Source organism: Ceratosolen solmsi, unplaced genomic scaffold, assembly GCF_000503995.2.
Source record: "Ceratosolen solmsi marchali unplaced genomic scaffold, CerSol_1.0 scaffold47, whole genome shotgun sequence".
Lineage (NCBI taxonomy): Eukaryota > Metazoa > Arthropoda > Insecta > Hymenoptera > Agaonidae > Ceratosolen > Ceratosolen solmsi.
The window spans coordinates 4,132,918-4,139,355 of NW_011948419.1; positions in this window are offsets into that span (position 1 = coordinate 4,132,918).

Genomic DNA, 6,438 nt, shown 5'->3' on the forward strand with positions numbered 1-6,438 from the left:
TTAACTTTCTCGATATAGTCCTTATTGTTTTTTTTCCACTTAAGTATAGATGGTAAATAATTTATTTAAAATCCATCAGAAAATCATTCTACCATTATTTCGTATAGATATATTTATTAAGCTTCACGCATTAATGAAATTTCTCGAGTTCGTTAAAACATATTTATATTTTTCTCAAAATACTAGATAAGCTAATAAATAGATAGTTTGCTCCTCTTACGTAACATTGCTTATCATCTGTGTCGAATATAAATGAAACGAAAAAAATTAATAAATAAATAAAATAAAAAAATTAACGATTCCTAGGAAGCAAAATAATAAATCGCTTTTCATAAAAAAACAACATGAGAAGTTTATATTGTACTTCCCGGCTTAAGTGTATTTACCCAATAAGTTGAATTTTTCATAATATCCGAACACATTAGGAATTCCATTGATTTTTATTAAAAAAAATTCCAAATTCTTAAGACAGTCAATTTATCGAACACGGGCTACGCATCGGACTAAATTACTCGAAATGCGTTACACCACAGGTTCCGATAATTAAAGTAACGTCAGACTTGCCGACATAAGCGCATGCGCCCGCGCAATATCGAAGAAGTAAGAGTTTGCTTTTGCCGACGGAACGAGCAGTCTCCTAACGACTCAGCGATCTTACAAGCCTACCTGTATCCCATAAGTAGTGAGGGGATGAAGTTGTTCGGACGCGAGCAATCGCCATAAGTCACGAAGCCGATATAAGTCAAATGCAAAATAACCCAAAAGAAAAGGATACCAGACCGCCTAACGTATTACAGGCTTACGCGAGCCACGCACACCTGCACGGCCTAATACCCAGCGATGAGCCGCTTCCCGCGCATTATCGCGCGTACATAGCCACATGCACGCACACTGACGTGCGAGGGAACGAGAGTCCGCATCAGGTCTCGCGCGGCACTGACCTTGTAAATCGCGAATCACAACATAATATCAGCTGGTACCAGCTTGTTCTCCAGCGCGTAGCTCCATATATACTAAAATGTATATATACGCGCGAGGGTGTGTTGTATGCCAAATGATATATTTATATGTAAGATTGCACGTGTGAGCCAATGATTTCGCACAGAACGTTGGTTAGTCTGTTAATTATCGCCGCATAAAATATTCCCAAGATCATCTTCAATCGCCAGCTCAATCCTACTCCCATTCCATATTACTCTTTTTTGCATTCACTGCACTTCAACTTGCATGCTTTTCCCTTTTAATTTTCACTTTCTCAAATTTCATTATAGTTCGCATTGATTTCTATATGAAAGCGATAGAATATAATTTAATTACAATCAAAATTAACATATAAATAAAATTATTTTGTAAAGAAATTGTTTAAAATATATAAACATAATAAGTATTTGTTAAATATGTAGACAATTAGATAGAATTTACAATGTTATTGTTTCTCTAGAAATGATTTATTTGAAAGAATCAATAACTTTTTTTATAATCTTTTTCTTTTTAAGTATTTGTAAACTATTATGAAAATAATATTTTTATTATATCTACATCCTTACATATATAGTTTTATTGCATTTTTTTATAATGCTTACTGTGAATAAAAGACATTATGGCTGAATACAAAAGGAAGTGTAATAAAAATGATTAATATTGTATTTCTAGTGTACATTGTAATTTACGAATAAAAAAAATACAATATACCATTATTGTAATAATAGTCTTATATCAGCGAATGATTAAATATTGTTACTTGGGCACTCGATTAAGAACAATTTTTATACATTCCAATGATTGCATTTAAATCTTTAAAGATATATCGGACTATTTAAATTACTAACAATATTTTATCCAAGCTATTATTTTATAAGCAATATTATATACGTTACACCCTCTCCCACACATACACACGCACACGCACACCGAGCGCACGCACGCACACACACACACAAACACACACACACATGCATAGAATTTTTATATCACTGAAGAATAACAAGTATCAACATATTAAAATTTTTACCTGTTTTTGAAATACAGAAAATTTATCATTTCTACTCTCTTAAACCATCCCAAGATTATTGCCTTGACTAGCAATATATTCTTTATTCCATTTTCAAGTATAATTTTCTTTCCCACATGTACCAAAGTTTGATTTATTTATGCCGGACCTTGCAAGCTCCTGAAATTTATTTTGTATTTTTTAATAATTTAGTTATCATACCCATACAACAGTGGCTGCTGTTGTTGTGTACCATCCGGATGATTCATAGAGCAGTTACAAGCTACGTTTGCTACAGTCGCGCCACCCGTTCCCACGCGTAAAACAGGCGAAATATATATTTTTTATGCAAATATATGAATGCGTGTAGTGAACATAGAATGTACAATGTAACACCTACATTTCACAATAAAATTAAAAAAAATTTCTTTGCTAAATTTAAACGAGGCTACTACTGTCGAATTATACAGCACAAAACAATTGTTTATAATGCCAAGTGAACGGGTGAATTTATTCTCAATTTGTTGATTATTTGAAATATTTGAAATCCGCGGAGTACTTAGAATAATTAAACTGACAACATTAGTATATGTAAAGGAAATTTTATGACATGTAATAAAATTTTTATTATATATAACATAAACGAATAAAATAGAATTTTGCAATAAAGATACAATGAAATAAATTACGGATGTATGAAATCATAAATTATAAGAATTTATATACAGAAACGATAATTTTTTATAAATAGTTTACACTTGCAGTTATAATACAATAAATTGGAAACTCAGCGTACAATCAAGTTTTGTATATTTTATGATTTTTACTTAACCACATAGTTTTCTTGCTACATTATTATTAATTCGAATAATCTTTCTAAATACCTTTTGACGACTATTTAATGCATTTTAATGTGTCATATAATTTCACCTAATCAAGAAAGTCCGACAACCGTTTAATTTCGCATATGTTTAGAAACTTTAACAGACGATGTCTGTTATTTTAGCACATTTTTATCTTCTATAATGAAACGGCGTAGCATTTTACAAAATCGATTGGCACTTGTCCATTACATTTTCATTACTTTAACATGCAAAACGCAAACGGTTAATGTGTATGTAATATTAATTAACTTTAAAGCTTTATTCTGCAAACTTCACTTTGAAAATCGTTCAGCAGCAACAAAAGCTTTTCTCTATCATATAAATCTTGCTAGTAATAGTACATTCTGTATCAAAGAAAAATAATTACACATTTTTAGAAGTCCTTTTTTTGAAGGAAATATTTTTATTTCAATCCCGCTCACCTTAGATAAAATAAACCTGTCCTATTGCCAAACTGGAAATATTTATTTCAATCGAACGTGTGTATAGTACAAAGGCCGCCTACAGGTAGCGTTAAAGTTAACATTAACGTTTCTTAAAATTCAATATAATGAGCCAACACAACTATAGACATAGGTTAACGATGTATTAAATTGCCTTCCCCTCCCCGCCGCGGATAAAAATTCGTGATTCGCTTGAGGTCTGCGCAGTTTGTAGTCGATTACGCAAAACGATAATTGACAGCGTAAATCCACATCAGTGAGTGTTGGTAATAAATTTCATATAGAATCATTTATTCCCTCCCTCTCTTTTTGCATTGAGCTTCTTTTTGATTAATAGCAGATATCGCATAGGGAAAAGCAATGAGCTTTTGGTAAAAACAAAGAGAAATATATTGTTATGAGGTAACTAATTATAATCTTCTAAGATCGAGTAATCCAGAGAGAGAGAGAGAGAGAGACTCAGTCAGACACTGATTAGATTGAAAATAATAAGCTTATATTTGGATTTTATGAAAAGTATTTTTTTTTTAACAAAGTATTAATCACTATTCAAGAGTTTAAAATTTAGTTTTCATAAGACTATTATTAATTATATGCGATTTAAATTTATACCTATATTTAGTTATTATAATTTTATTAAAGCTGAACAATTGTTATATAAATATAATATTATTATTAACGAATAATAATTGTTAGGAAGTTTTAATACGAATTAATAAAATATGTATGATTTTTCTTAATATTACAATAAATTAAAATTTAGTATTAATCGTAACATTTAGAAATAAATTTTTCGATATTACCATAATATAATAGTGGATGTGAAATTTTATTCGAACCATACACAATTAATTTCTTAATTGTAAAGACTCTGACGTAATACTATTGAGCAATAGGAGTTCACTACACTGTGTTCTATAAAACACTACACAAAATAATTGATACTTTCGGTGGTTTTATATTAATTTTGATTTATCTTTAATTGAAACTTGATACTAGTTTATCGACTATTGGCAAAAGTAATCTTACGACTAGCTATTTTGAACAATAAAGTGTAAAGTATACGCAAATACTTTGGTTTATTAACTTTCTTTCATTCTAAATGTCAAATTGTTGTTGCAATATTTACGTCGAGTTTAATAAAAAAATTATACATATAAAAATAGAGTAATTCTCATTAATATAGGTCCTAGTGAATATCAGACAAGAGGATTTATATATATTCATAAGGATTTAAAATACATGCATCGATAAGTGCAACCGGGAATAAGGATACGTAAACATAAAAATAAAAGAGAGAGACAGACAGAGAGACAGACAGAGACGGAGAAAGGAAAAAGGCTGGAAAACACACAAGGCGCGGTAAAAGGCGGACAAGACTGGCAGTGTAGCTAACGAGCGTCGAGGCAGGCAGATAACGACGAGCGAGTCAGTGCGAGAACACGAGTTTCAAACACTCGGGCGCATTTGAAAAATGACCCGCGAAATCGACGCGCGCGCGCACACACGTTCCGTTGTTCGCTCGTGGTATTGCACGCTAGAGCTTAATTTATCATGGTACGCGGGATCTTTTTTTTCACCGAATGCACGAGTAAATACGAGAGACCCATTCTACGGAAAATTGTCGGATTTTGAAACTTAGGATTGATGTCGTGGCGGGGGGGGGGTGGTTGAAAAAGTTACTATATTGATGATTTTATCCAAACCTGGCAAGAGGCTTTATACGATCAAAAACAAGTTTCACATTGAAATATGGAAGCTTGTCACGATTGCTCATGCTTTTTCACAAAGTGTCTGATAGTTTTTATCGACTGCTTAATTACAGGCGAATAATGAGCTATGATATTTAAATTATTTTATGGAAGATATTTAAATATGTAACTATTACTTCGAGCGATTATATTCTAATTTTCCGCCATGTAATTCACTTTATGCAAACTTTATTTATCTTTAATTATTTTTTAGAACGTGCAGATGAAATTATTCACGTTTAGCGATATCTCTTATATTATACAAATTCGTTTTACAACTGTTATGTTTTACAAATTCGTTCCATACTTTGAAATTCTATTAAATTACTGATTTTAAGTCAAAATTAATAATACTATTTGATATAATGAGATTTCAGATCTAATAGAACGAATAATTGTACAATTATGCCTTATGTAAAAGATTCAGATGAAAAAGAATTATAAACAATAACATAACGATGTATGCAATTATTTGTTTATTTAAAGACACATAAAAACATAATAAAAAATAATGGGAGAAAAAATTCTGCGCTGTTTAAAGCCAGATTACGAATTCGATCAATAGGTTATTACTATTGGCATTTCGGTATTAATCAATAAATATACTTGTATAATATATGATAACTTATATAAAATAATTACTTGTTCAATAAATATCGACCAAGAAAGGAAAATATCCTATGGTTTGTACAATCGATGTTTTTCAAAACAGCTTTTTTCACATCGCGTAAATCAATTGAAAATAGAACGAGTACATTATTCTCCTCTCGCATTACAAAATCGCATTTTATTAAATTCACCTCGACATTATTGCCCTCGTCTGTTCACACATGGTCGGTCGAGCGATATTTTACCGGCAACCGCCATTCCCCCTAATAACTGTAGTCACGCGCCGAGTCCACGAGCGATGAAATTTCGATAAATCCGAGCGCAAACTTATTGATCCTCCGCTCGCGGCTCCAATCCCCCCCCCCCCCCCCCCCCCCCCCCCCCCCCCCCCCCCCCCCCCCCCCCCCCCCCCCCCCCCCCCCCCCCCCCCCCCCCCCCCCCCCCCCCCCCCCCCCCCCCCCCCCACGTCACGGGACAATCACTATCATTGCCACTCCGTTGATTTATGTATCAATCCAGGACCATTATGTGCGCTTTATTTATCTGGAAAACCGATCGCCGCGACAACCTGCGACGGAATCGAACATTGTCATATTCGTGAACCAGGCCGATACTACGAACTCGAGAAGATCGCGCGCTCGGACTTTTTCACACGAACAGGCGAATTGGGCCGAGCCGGGAGCGATTAATCAAATCGCTAGAGATATTAAGGCCGGCAGCCGCTCTTTCTTCCAATTTTCTTCCACAATTTTTCTTCTCAT